The 13,228-nt window shown below is 61.0% G+C and overlaps 2 protein-coding genes across 2 annotated transcripts in view; both read left to right on the top strand.

Moving 5' to 3' along the window:
- Nucleotides 1–13,228, top strand: part of LOC142243695 (uncharacterized) — a 541,000-nt gene that overhangs the window by 501,961 nt on the left and 25,811 nt on the right. The gene's annotated exons all lie outside the window — the stretch shown is intronic.
- Nucleotides 12,067–13,228, top strand: part of LOC142243699 (uncharacterized) — a 272,143-nt gene continuing 270,981 nt past the window's right edge. The window contains exon 1 of the mRNA XM_075315868.1: nucleotides 12,067–12,153. The gene's annotated coding sequence lies outside the window, so the exon portion shown is untranslated. The remainder of the gene's footprint in view (nucleotides 12,154–13,228) is intronic.

Here is a 13,228-nt window from a genome sequence, read left to right as displayed (position 1 = left end):
TTACTCACCCAGCACTCCCATCCTCTTCTCCCTTCCCCCGCAGTCCCATCCTCTTCTCCCCACACTCCCATCCTCTTCTCCCCACACTCCCATCCTCTTCTCCCCCCGCACTCCCATCCTCTTCTCTTTGTCACCCAGCACTCCCATCCTCTTCTCCCTTCCCCCGCACTCCCATGCAATTCTCTCTTCCCCTTAGCAATTCCATCCTCTTCTCCCTTCCCCGCACTCCCATCCTCTTCTCCCTTCCCCCGCACTCCCATCCTCTTCTCCCTTCCCCCGTACTCCCATCCTCTTCTCCCTTTCCCCGCACTCCCATCCTCTTCTCCCTTCCACCACACTCCCATCCTCTTCTCTACCCCCGCACTCCCATCCTCTTCTTTCTTCCCTCCACCACTCCCTTCCTCTTCTCCCTTCCCCCGCACTCCCATCCTCCGCACTCCCAACCTCTTCTCTCTCCCCCCCACACTCCCATCCTCTTCTCTCTTACCCCGCATTCACATCCTCTTCTCTCTTCCCCCCCTGCACTCCCATACTCTTCTCTCTCCCCCCGCACTCTTAACCGCTTCTCTTTTCCCCGTGCACTCCCATCCTCTTCTCTCTTCCCCCGCACTCCCATCCTCTTCTCGCTTTCCCCGCACTCCCATCCTCTTCTCCCCACACTCCCATCCTCTTCTCTTTTCCATTCGCACTCCCATCCTCTTCTCTTTGTCACCCAGCACTCCCATCCTCTTCTCCCTTCCCCCGCAGTCCCATCCTCTTCTCCCCACACTCCCATCCTCTTCTCCCCACACTCCCATCCTCTTCTCCCCCCGCACTCCCATCTTCTTCTCTTTTCCATCCGCACTCCCATCCTCTTCTCTTTGTCACCCAGCACTCCCATACTCTTCTCCCTTCCCCCGCACTCCCATGCAATTCTCTCTTCCCCTTAGCAATTCCATCCTCTTCTCCCTTCCCCTGCACTCTCATCCTCTTCTCCCTTCCCCGCACTCCCATCCTCTTCTCCCTTCCCCCGCACTCCCATCCTCTTCTCCCTTCCCTCGTACTCCCATCCTCTTCTCTCTTCCCCCCCGCACTCCCATCCTCTTCTCTCTTCCCTCCACCACTCCCTTCCTCTTCTCCCTTCCCCCGCACTCCCATCCTCGTCTCCCTTCCCCCGCACTCCCATCCTCTTCTCTCTCCCCCCCCACACTCCCATCCTCTTCTCTCTTACCCCGCATTCACATCCTCTTTTCTCTTCCCCCCCTGCACTCCCATACTCTACTCTCTCACCCCGCACTCTTAACCGCTTCTCTTTTCCCCGTGCACTCCCATTCTCTTCTCCCTTCCCCCGCACTCCCATCCTCTTCTCCATTCCCCCGCACTCCCATCCTCTTCTCCCTTCCCCCGAACTCCCATCCTCTTCTCCATTCCCCCGCACTCCCATCCTCTTCTCCCTTCCCCCGAACTCCCATCCTCTTCTCCCTTCCCCCACACTCCCATCCTCTTCTCTCTTCCCCCCGCACTCCCATCCTCTTCTCTCTTCCCCCCCGCACTCCCATCCTCTTCTCTCTTCCCTCCACCACTCCCTTCCTCTTCTCCCTTCCCCCGCACTCCCATCCTCCGCACTCCCATCCTCTTCTCTCTCCCCCCCCACACTCCCATCCTCTTCTCTCTTACCCCGCATTCACATCCTCTTCTCCCCACACTCCCATCCTCTTCTCTCTTACCCCGCATTCACATCCTCTTCTCTCTTCCCCCCCTGCACTCCCATACTCTTCTCTCTCCCCCCGCACTCTTAACCGCTTCTCGCTTCCCCCGCACTCCCATCCTCTTCTCCCCACACTCCCATCCTCTTCTCCCCCCGCACTCCCATCCTCTTCTCTTTTCCATTCGCACTCCCATCCTCTTCTCTTACTCACCCAGCACTCCCATCCTCTTCTCCCTTCCCCCGCAGTCCCATCCTCTTCTCCCCACACTCCCATCCTCTTCTCCCCACACTCCCATCCTCTTCTCCCCCCGCACTCCCATCCTCTTCTTTTCCATCCGCACTCCCATCCTCTTCTCTTTGTCACCCAGCACTCCCATCCTCTTCTCCCTTCCCCCGCACTCCCATGCAATTCTCTCTTCCCCTTAGCAATTCCATCCTCTTCTCCCTTCCCCGCACTCCCATCCTCTTCTCCCTTCCCCCGCACTCCCATCCTCTTCTCCCTTCCCCCGTACTCCCATCCTCTTCTCCCTTTCCCCGCACTCCCATCCTCTTCTCCCTTCCACCACACTCCCATCCTCTTCTCTACCCCCGCACTCCCATCCTCTTCTTTCTTCCCTCCACCACTCCCTTCCTCTTCTCCCTTCCCCCGCACTCCCATCCTCCCCCCCATCCTCTTCTCTCTGCCCCCTCATCCTCTTCTCTCTGCCCCCCCATCCTCTTCTCTCCCCTCCATCCTCTTCTCTCTGCCCCCATCCTCTTCTCTCCCCCCATCCTCTTCTCTCTGCCTCCCCATCCTCTTCTCTCTTCCCCCCATCCTCTTCTCTCTGACCCCCCCATCCTCTTCTCTTCCCCCTATCCTCTTCTCTCTCCCCCCCATCTTCTCTGCCCCCATCCTCTCTCCCCCCGCCATCCTCTTCTCTCTCCCCCCCATCCTCTTCTCTCTGCCCCCCATCCTCTTCTCTTCCCCCCATCCTCTTCTCTCTCCCCCCCATCCACTTCTCCCCATCCTCTTCTCTCTCCCCCCCATCCACTTCTCCCCCATGTTCTCTGCCCCCATCCTCTCTCCCCCCGCGATCCTCTTCTCTCTCTGCCCCCATCCTCTTCTCTCTGCCCCCCATCCTCTTCTCTCTGCCCCCCATCCTCTTCTCTCTGCCCCCATCCTCTTCTCTCTGCCCCCCATCCTCTTCTCTTCTGCCCCCCCATCCTCTTCTCTCTGCCCCCATCCTCTTCTCCCCCCCATCCTCTTCTCTCTGCCCCCCATCCTCTTCTCTCTGCCCCCCATCCTCTTCTCTCTCTCCCCCCATCTTCTTCTCTCCCCCCCATCCTCTTCTCTCTGCCCCCATCCTCTTCTCACCCCCCATCCTCTTCTCTCTCCCCATCCTCTTCTCTCTCCCCATCCTCTTCCCCCTCCCCATCCTCTTCTCTGCCCCCATCCTCTTCTCTCTGACCCCCATCCTCTTCCCTCTCCCCACATCCTCTTCTCTGCCCCCCATCCTCTTCTCTCTGACCCCCATCCTCTTCTCTCTGACCCCCATCCTCTTCTCTCTCACCCCGATCTTCTTCTCTCCCCCCATTCTCTTCTCTCCCCCCATCCTCTTCTCTCCCCCCATCCTCTTCTCACCCCCCATCCTCTTCTCTCTCCCCCCCATCTTCTTCTCTCCCCCCCATCTTCTTCTCTCCCCCCCATCTTCTTCTCTCCCCCCATCTTCTTCTCTCCCCCCCATCTTCTTCTCTCCCCCCCATCCTCTTCTCTCTCCCCCCCATCCTCTTCTCTCTCCCCCCATCCTCTTCTTTCTCCCCCCCATCCTCTTCTCTCCTCCCCATCCTCTTCTCTCTCCCCCCATCGTCTTCTCTCTCCCCCCATCCTCTTCTCTGTGCCCCCCCATCCTCTTCTCTCTCCCCCCATCCACTTCTCCCCCCATCTTCTCTGCCCCCATCCTCTTCTCTCTGCCCCCCACCCTCTTCTCTCTGCCCCCCATCCTCTTCTCTCTGCCCCCCATCCTCTTCTCTTCTGCCCCCCCATCCTCTTCTCTCTGCCCCCATCCTCTTCTCCCCCCATCCTCTTCTCTCTGCTCCCCATCCTCTTCTCTCTGCCCCCCATCCTCTTCTCTCTCTCCCCCCATCTTCTTCTCTCCCCCCCATCCTCTTCTCTCTGCCCCCATCCTCTTCTCACCCCCCATCCTCTTCTCTCTCCCCATCCTCTTCTCTCTCCCCATCCTCTTCCCCCTCCCCATCCTCTTCTCTGCCCCCATCCTCTTCTCTCTGACCCCCATCCTCTTCCCTCTCCCCACATCCTCTTCTCTGCCCCCCATCCTCTTCTCTCTGACCCCCATCCTCTTCTCTCTGACCCCCATCCTCTTCTCTCTGACCCCCATCCTCTTCTCTCTCACCCCGATCTTCTTCTCTCCCCCCATTCTCTTCTCTCCCCCCATCCTCTTCTCTCCCCCCATCCTCTTCTCACCCCCCATCCTCTTCTCTCTCCCCCCCATCTTCTTCTCTCCCCCCATCTTCTTCTCTCCCCCCCATCTTCTTCTCTCCCCCCCATCCTCTTCTCTCTCCCCTCCATCCTCTTCTCTCTCCCCCCATCCTCTTCTCTCTCCCCCCATCCTCTTCTCTCTCCCCCCCATCCTCTTCTCTCCTCCCCATCCTCTTCTCTCTCCCCCCATCCTCTTCTCTCTCCCCCCCATCCTCTTCTCTCCTCCCCATCCTCTTCTCTCTCCCCCCATCGTCTTCTCTCTCCCCCCATCCTCTTCTCTGTGCCCCCCCATCCTCTTCTCTCTCCCCCCATCCACTTCTCCCCCCATCCTCTTCTCTCTCTCCCCCCCATCCTCTTCTCTCTGCCCCCTCATCCTCTTCTCTCTGCCCCCCCATCCTCTTCTCTCCCCTCCATCCTCTTCTCTCTGCCCCCATCCTCTTCTCTCCCCCCATCCTCTTCTCTCTGCCTCCCCATCCTCTTCTCTCTTCCCCCCATCCTCTTCTCTCTGACCCCCCCATCCTCTTCTCTTCCCCCTATCCTCTTCTCTCTCCCCCCCATCTTCTCTGCCCCCATCCTCTCTCCCCCCGCCATCCTCTTCTCTCTCCCCCCCATCCTCTTCTCTCTGCCCCCCATCCTCTTCTCTTCCCCCCATCCTCTTCTCTCTCCCCCCCATCCACTTCTCCCCATCCTCTTCTCTCTCCCCCCCATCCACTTCTCCCCCATGTTCTCTGCCCCCATCCTCTCTCCCCCCGCGATCCTCTTCTCTCTCTGCCCCCATCCTCTTCTCTCTGCCCCCCATCCTCTTCTCTCTGCCCCCCATCCTCTTCTCTCTGCCCCCATCCTCTTCTCTCTGCCCCCCATCCTCTTCTCTCTGCCCCCCATCCTCTTCTCTTCTGCCCCCCCATCCTCTTCTCTCTGCCCCCATCCTCTTCTCCCCCCCATCCTCTTCTCTCTGCCCCCCATCCTCTTCTCTCTGCCCCCCATCCTCTTCTCTCTCTCCCCCCATCTTCTTCTCTCCCCCCCATCCTCTTCTCTCTGCCCCCATCCTCTTCTCACCCCCATCCTCTTCTCTCTCCCCATCCTCTTCTCTCTCCCCATCCTCTTCCCCCTCCCCATCCTCTTCTCTGCCCCCATCCTCTTCTCTCTGACCCCCATCCTCTTCCCTCTCCCCACATCCTCTTCTCTGCCCCCCATCCTCTTCTCTCTGACCCCCATCCTCTTCTCTCTGACCCCCATCCTCTTCTCTCTCACCCCGATCTTCTTCTCTCCCCCCATTCTCTTCTCTCCCCCCATCCTCTTCTCTCCCCCCATCCTCTTCTCACCCCCCATCCTCTTCTCTCTCCCCCCCATCTTCTTCTCTCCCCCCCATCTTCTTCTCTCCCCCCATCTTCTTCTCTCCCCCCATCTTCTTCTCTCCCCCCCATCTTCTTCTCTCCCCCCATCCTCTTCTCTCTCCCCCCCATCCTCTTCTCTCTCCCCCCATCCTCTTCTCTCCTCCCCATCCTCTTCTCTCTCCCCCCATCGTCTTCTCTCTCCCCCCATCCTCTTCTCTGTGCCCCCCCCATCCTCTTCTCTCTCCCCCCATCCACTTCTCCCCCCATCTTCTCTGCCCCCATCCTCTTCTCTCTCTCCCCCCCATCCTCTTCTCTCTGCCCCCCACCCTCTTCTCTCTGTCCCCCACCCTCTTCTCTCTGCCCCCCATCCTCTTCTCTCTGCCCCCCATCCTCTTCTCTTCTGCCCCCCCATCCTCTTCTCTCTGCCCCCATCCTCTTCTCCCCCCCATCCTCTTCTCTCTGCCCCCCATCCTCTTCTCTCTGCCCCCCATCCTCTTCTCTCTCTCCCCCCATCTTCTTCTCTCCCCCCCATCCTCTTCTCTCTGCCCCCATCCTCTTCTCACCCCCCATCCTCTTCTCTCTCCCCATCCTCTTCTCTCTCCCCATCCTCTTCCCCCTCCCCATCCTCTTCTCTGCCCCCATCCTCTTCTCTCTGACCCCCATCCTCTTCCCTCTCCCCACATCCTCTTCTCTGCCCCCCATCCTCTTCTCTCTGACCCCCATCCTCTTCTCTCTGACCCCCATCCTCTTCTCTCTGACCCCCATCCTCTTCTCTCTCACCCCGATCTTCTTCTCTCCCCCCATTCTCTTCTCTCCCCCCATCCTCTTCTCTCCCCCCATCCTCTTCTCACCCCCCATCCTCTTCTCTCTCCCCCCCATCTTCTTCTCTCCCCCCCATCTTCTTCTCTCCCCCCCATCTTCTTCTCTCCCCCCCATCTTCTTCTCTCCCCCCATCCTCTTCTCTCTCCCCCCCATCCTCTTCTCTCTCCCCCCATCCTCTTCTCTCTCCCCCCATCCTCTTCTCTCTCTCCCCCATCCTCTTCTCTCCTCCCCATCCTCTTCTCTCTCCCCCCATCCTCTTCTCTCTCCCCCCCATCCTCTTCTCTCCTCCCCATCCTCTTCTCTCTCCCCCCATCGTCTTCTCTCTCCCCCCATCCTCTTCTCTGTGCCCCCCCCATCCTCTTCTCTCTCCCCCCATCCACTTCTCCCCCCATCCTCTTCTCTCTGCCCCCCACCCTCTTCTCTCTGCCCCCCACCCTCTTCTCTCTGCCCCCCATCCTCTTCTCTCTGCCCCCCATCCTCTTCTCTCTGCCCCCCATCCTCTTCTCTCTCCCCCATCTTCTTCTCTGCCCCCCATCTTCTTCTCTCCCCCCCCATCCTCTTCTCTCTCCCCCCCATCCACTTCTCCCCCCATCTTCTCTGCCCCCATCTTCTCTCCCCCCGTGATCCTCTTCTCTCTCTCCCCCCCCATCCTCGTCTCTCTGCCCCCCATCCTCTTCTCTCTGCCCCCGTCCTCTTCTCTCTCCCCCATCCTCTTCTCTCTGCCCCCATCCTCTTCTCTTCTGCCCCCATCCTCTTCTCCCCCCCATCCTCTTCTCTCTGCCCCCATCCTCTTCTCACCCCTATCCTCTTCTCTCTCCCCCCATCTTCTTCTCTCCCCCATCCTCTTCTCTCTGCCCCATCCTCTTCTCACCCCCATCCTCTTCTCTCTCCCCATCCTCTTCCCCCTCCCCATCCTCTTCTCTCTGCCCCCCATCCTCTTCTCTCTCCCCCCGATCTTCTTCTCTCCCCCCATTCTCTTCTCTCCCCCATCCTCTTCTCTGACCCCCATCCTCTTCCCTCTTCCCCCATCCTCTTCTCTGCCCCCCATCCTCTTCTCTCTGCCCCCCATCCTCTTCTCTCTCACCCCGATCTTCTTCTCTCCCCCCATTCTCTTCTCTCCCCCCATCCTCTTCTCACCCCCCATCCTCTTCTCTCTCCCCCCCATCTTCTTCTCTCCCCCCCATCTTCTTCTCTCCCCCCCATCTTCTTCTCTCCCCCCCATCTTCTTCTCTCCCCCCATCTTCTTCTCTCCCCCCCATCCTCTTCTCTCTCCCCCCCATCCTCTTCTCTCTCCCCCCCCATCCTCTTCTCTCTCCCCCCCCATCCTCTTCTCTCTCCCCCCATCCTCTTCTCTCCTCCCCATCCTCTTCTCTCTCCCCCCATCGTCTTCTCTCTCCCCCCATCCTCTTCTCTGTGCCCCCCCATCCTCTTCTCTCTCCCCCCCATCCACTTCTCCCCCCATCTTCTCTGCCCCCATCCTCTTCTCTCTCTCCCCCCATCCTCTTCTCTCTGCCCCCCACCCTCTTCTCTCTGCCCCCCATCCTCTTCTCTCTGCCCCCCGTCCTCTTCTCTCTGCCCCCCGTCCTCTTCTCTGCCCCCCATCTTCTTCTCTCCCCCCCATCCTCTTCTCTCTCCCCCCATCCTCTTCTCTCTCCCCCCCATCCACTTCTCCCCCCATCTTCTCTGCCCCCATCTTCTCTCCCCCCGCGATCCTCTTCTCTCTCTCCCCCCCCATCCTCTTCTCTCTGCCCCCCATCCTCTTCTCTCTGCCCCCCATCCTCTTCTCTCTGCCTCCGTCCTCTTCTCTCTGCCCCCATCCTCTTCTCTTCTGCCCCCATCCTCTTCTCCCCCCCATCCTCTTCTCTCTGCCCCCCATCCTCTTCTCACCCCCCATCCTCTTCTCTCTCCCCCCCCATCTTCTTCTCTCCCCCCCATCTTCTTCTCTCCCCCCCATCTTCTTCTCTCCCCCCCATCCTCTTCTCTCTCCCCCCCATCCTCTTCTCTCTCCCCCCCATCCTCTTCTCTCTCCCCCCATCCTCTTCTCTCTCCCCCCATCCTCTTCTCTCCTCCCCATCCTCTTCTCTCTCCCCCCATCGTCTTCTCTCTCCCCCATCCTCTTCTCTGTGCCCCCCCATCCTCTTCTCTCTCCCCCCCATCCACTTCTCCCCCCATCTTCTCTGCCCCCATCCTCTTCTCTCTCTCCCCCCATCCTCTTCTCTCTGCCCCCCACCCTCGTCTCTCTGCCCCCCATCCTCTTCTCTCTGCCCCCCGTCCTCTTCTCTCTGCCCCCCGTCCTCTTCTCTGCCCCCCATCTTCTTCTCTCCCCCCCATCCTCTTCTCTCTCCCCCCCATCCTCTTCTCTCTCCCCCCCATCCACTTCTCCCCCCATCTTCTCGGCCCCCATCTTCTCTCCCCCCGCGATCCTCTTCTCTCTCCCCCCCATCCTCTTCTCTCTGCCCCCCATCCTCTTCTCTCTGCCCCCCATCCTCTTCTCTCTGCCTCCGTCCTCTTCTCTCTCCCCCATCCTCTTCTCTCTGCCCCCATCCTCTTCTCTTCTGCCCCCATCCTCTTCTCCCCCCCATCCTCTTCTCTCTGCCCCCCATCCTCTTCTCACCCCTATCCTCTTCTCTCTCCCCCCATCTTCTTCTCTCCCCCATCCTCTTCTCTCTGCCCCCCCATCCTCTTCTCTGCCCCCCATCCTCTTCTCTCCCCCATCCTCTTCTCTCCCCCTCATCCTCTTCTCTCTGCCCCATCCTCTTCTCTTCTGCCCCAATCCTCTTCTCCCCCCCATCCTCTTCTCTCTGCCCCCCGTCCTCTTCTCTCTGCCCCCATCCTCTTCTCTTCTGCCCCCATCCTCTTCTCTCTCCCCCCATCCTCTTCTCTCCCCCCCATCCTCTTCTCTCTGCCCCCCGTCCTCTTCTCTCCCCCCCATCCTCTTCTCTCTGCCCCCATCCTCTTCTCTCTCCCCCCATCCTCTTCTCTCTCCCCCATTCTCTTCTCTGCCCCCCATCCTCTTCTCTCTCCCCCATCCTCTTCTCTCCCCACCATCCTCTTCTCTCCCCACCATCCTCTTCTCTCCCCCATCCTCTTCTCTCTGCCCCCCCATCCTCTTCTCTGCCCCCCATCCTCTTCTCTCCCCCATCCTCTTCTCTCCCCCATCCTCTTCTCTCTGCCCCCATCCTCTTCTCTCTGCCCCCCCATCCTCTTCTCTCCCCCATCCTCTTCTCTCCCCCCATCCTCTTCTCCCACGCATCCTCTTCTCTCTCCCCCATTCTCTTCTCTCTGCCCCCCATCCTCTTCTCTCTGCCTCCGTCCTCTTCTCTCTCCCCCATCCTCTTCTCTCTGCCCCTATCCTCTTCTCTTCTGCCCCCATCCTCTTCTCCCCCCCATCCTCTTCTCTCTGCCCCCCATCCTCTTCTCACCCCTATCCTCTTCTCTCTCCCCCCATCTTCTTCTCTCCCCCATCCTCTTCTCTCTCCCCATCCTCTTCCCCCTCCCCATCCTCTTCTCTCTGCCCCCCCATCCTCTTCTCTCTCCCCCCGATCTTCTTCTCTCCCCCCATTCTCTTCTCTCCCCCCCATCCTCTTCTCTCTGACCCCATCCTCTTCCCTCTTCCCCCATCCTCTTCTCTGCCCCCCATCCTCTTCTGTCTGCCCCCCATCCTCTTCTCTCTCACCCCGATCTTCTTCTCTCCCCCCATTCTCTTCTCTCCCCCCCATCCTCTTCTCTCCCCCCATCCTCTTCTCTCTCCCCCCCATCTTCTTCTCTCCCCCCCATCCTCTTCTCTCTCCCCCCATCCTCTTCTCTCCCCCCCATCCTCTTCTCTCTCCCCCCATCCTCTTCTCTCTGCCCCCCCATCCTCTTCTCTGCCCCCCATCCTCTTCTCTGCCCCCCCATCCTCTTCTCTCTGCCCCATCCTCTTCTCTCCCCCCATCCTCTTCTCTGCCTCCATCCTCTTCTCCCCCCATTCTCTTCTCCCCCCCATCCTCTTCTCACTCCCCCCGTCCTCTTCTCTCCCCCTCATCCTCTTCTCTCTGCCCCATCCTCTTCTCTTCTGCCCCAATCCTCTTCTCCCCCCCATCCTCTTCTCTCTGCCCCCCGTCCTCTTCTCTCTGCCCCCATCCTCTTCTCTTCTGCCCCCATCCTCTTCTCTCTCCCCCATCCTCTTCTCTCCCCCCCATCCTCTTCTCTCTGCCCCCCGTCCTCTTCTCTCCCCCCCATCCTCTTCTCTCTGCCCCCATCCTCTTCTCTCTCCCCCCATCCTCTTCTCTCTCCCCCATTCTCTTCTCTGCCCCCCATCCTCTTCTCTGCCCCCCATTTTCTTCTCTCCCCCATCCTCTTCTCTCCCCACCATCCTCTTCTCTCCCCACCATCCTCTTCTCTCCCCCATCCTCTTCTCTCTGCCCCCCCATCCTCTTCTCTGCCCCCCATCCTCTTCTCTCCCCCATCCTCTTCTCTCCCCCATCCTCTTCTCTCTGCCCCCATCCTCTTCTCTCTGCCCCCCCATCCTCTTCTCTCCCCCATCCTCTTCTCTCCCCCCATCCTCTTCTCCCACGCATCCTCTTCTCTCTCCCCCATTCTCTTCTCTCCCCCCCATCCTCTTCTCTCCCCCCATCCTCTTCTCTCCCCCCCATCCTCTTCTCTCCCCCCCATCCTCTTCTCTCCCCCCATCCTCTTCTCTCCCCCCCATCCTCTTCTCTCCCCCCATCCTCTTCTCTCCCCCCATCCTCTTCTCTCCCCCCATCCTCTTCTCTCCCCCCCATCCTCTTCTCCCCCCCATCCTCTTCTCTCCCCCCCATCCTCTTCTCTCTGCCCCCATCCTCTTCTCTCCCCCATCCTCTTTTCTCCCCCCATCCTCTTCTCTCCCCCCATCCTCTTCTCTCCCCCCATCCTCTTCTCTCCCCCCCATCCTCTTCTCCCCCCCATCCTCTTCTCCCCCCATCCTCTTCTCTCCCCCCCATCCTCTTCTCTCTGCCCCCATCCTCATCTCTCCCTCAGCTCCTCTCTCTGTGATCTCGGCACCAGATCGCAGCCCCTGGTATGGTAGATGCTAGAATGTACGGGCTCCTGAGAGGTATGACGTATCTTGTCATGTGATGGGGCGTGTCTAACCTGCGGCCTAATGTTTCCAGCCCGAAAAATAATGTCTATTCTACGTGCGCGTGCGCACAGCGTTTATTATAATAGAGGGGAGTCTGAGGGTGAGACCCCATGTGGGGGTGCAGGGGGCGGAGCCACTGGAGCAGGAGTATAATGGCAGGAAGAAACACCGCCACGCCCCCAACCAGGCTGACCACGCCCATAATGTGGTAGGAGCCCGTACAGTCTAGCCTCTCCCTGAGCGGATGGGTGCGGCTTTCCGGCCGGATGTGACGTCACACACTACGGGGTCTCCTCCTGTGAGGCCGGGTGCGGGCTGCGGCCGGATGTGACGTCACACACTACGGGGTCTCCTCCTGTGAGGTCGGGTGCGGTGCTGCGGCCGGATGTGACGTCACACACTACGGGGTCTCCTCCTGTGAGGCCGTGTGCGGGCTGCGGCCGGATGTGACGTCACACACTACGGGGTCTCCTCCTGTGAGGCCGTGTGCGGGCTGCGGCCGGATGTGACGTCACACACTACGGGGTCTCCTCCTGTGAGGCCGGGTGCGGGCTGCGGCCGGATGTGACGTCACACACTACGGGGTCTCCTCCTGTGAGGCCGGGTGCGGGGCTGCGGCCGGATGTGACGTCACACACTACGGGGTCTCCTCCTCCTGTGAGGCCGGGTGCGGGCTGCGGTCGGGAGACTGAGGCTCTGCGGCTCCTCCTCCCCCGGGGCCCGGATGTTGCAGGTTTGGCCGCTGCTGGTTCTCCCCATGTCTGGCATAGGGACATTGTATGGGAATTCCGCCCTCTTGTGTCTCCTGGAGGTCATTTCCTTACAGTCATGTGACTTTGGCTTCTTCTCTTGTTTGTGGCGTTATCTCCTCTATGTGATCAGATTATCGCAGCACTAGTGCAGGGTCTGGCAGGTTTCCCTTATCCAACATGGCCGCTGCGGTGTCAGGCGCCCAATGAACGCGCACTGAGCCTAGTCATGTGACTGGTGTGTGGGTGTATCCAGGCTCCGCCCATCTGCGTGTATTGGTGGGTTCCCATCAGTGCGGTCACGTGGATGCCCCGCCCCTCTGTAGAGCGCGCGTCTTTTGCAGCTGCCAGCTTCACTCACACGTGTCCCTGCATGAAGCCCACGCGCCGCCCCCCCTCCTCCGCAGCTCCTCTGTCCCGGCGCCTGCCCCCTCCGCAGCTCCTCTGTCCCGGCGCCCCCCCCCCCCTCCGCGGCTCCTCTGTCTCGGAGGCCGCCCCCCTCTGCGGCTCCTCTGTCCCGGCGCCCCCTCTCCGCGGCTCCTCTGTCCCGGCGACCCCCCTCCGCGGCTCCTCTTTCTCCCCCCCCTCCGCGGCTCCTCTTTGTCCCCCCCCTCTGCGGCTCCTCTGTCCCCCCCCCTCTGCGGCTCCTCTGTCCCCCCCCTCTGCGGCTCCTCTGTCCCCCCCCTCTGCGGCTCCTCTGTCCCCCCCCCTCCGCGGCTCCTCTGTCCCCCCCCCTCCGCGGCTCCTCTGTCCCCCCTCCTCCGCGGCTCCTCTGTCCCCCCTCCTCCGCGGCTCCTCTGTCCCCCCTCCTCCGCGGCTCCTCTGTCCCCCCTCCTCCGCGGCTCCTCTGTCCCCCCTCCTCCGCGGCTCCTCTGTCCCCCCTCCTCCGCGGCTCCTCTGTCCCCCCTCCTCCGCGGCTCCTCTGTCCCCCCCCTCCTCCGCGGCTCCTCTGTCCCCCCCCCTCCGCTGCTCCTCTGTCCCCCCCCTCCTCCGCGGCTCCTCTGTCCCCCTCCTCTGCGGCTCCTCTGTCCCCCCTCCTCCGCGGCTCCTCTGTCCCCC

This window comes from Anomaloglossus baeobatrachus, chromosome 6 (assembly GCF_048569485.1).
Source record: "Anomaloglossus baeobatrachus isolate aAnoBae1 chromosome 6, aAnoBae1.hap1, whole genome shotgun sequence".
NCBI lineage: Eukaryota > Metazoa > Chordata > Amphibia > Anura > Aromobatidae > Anomaloglossus > Anomaloglossus baeobatrachus.
The sequence above is the reverse complement of the archived record's forward strand: the minus strand, read 5'-3'. Positions and strand labels throughout refer to the sequence as shown.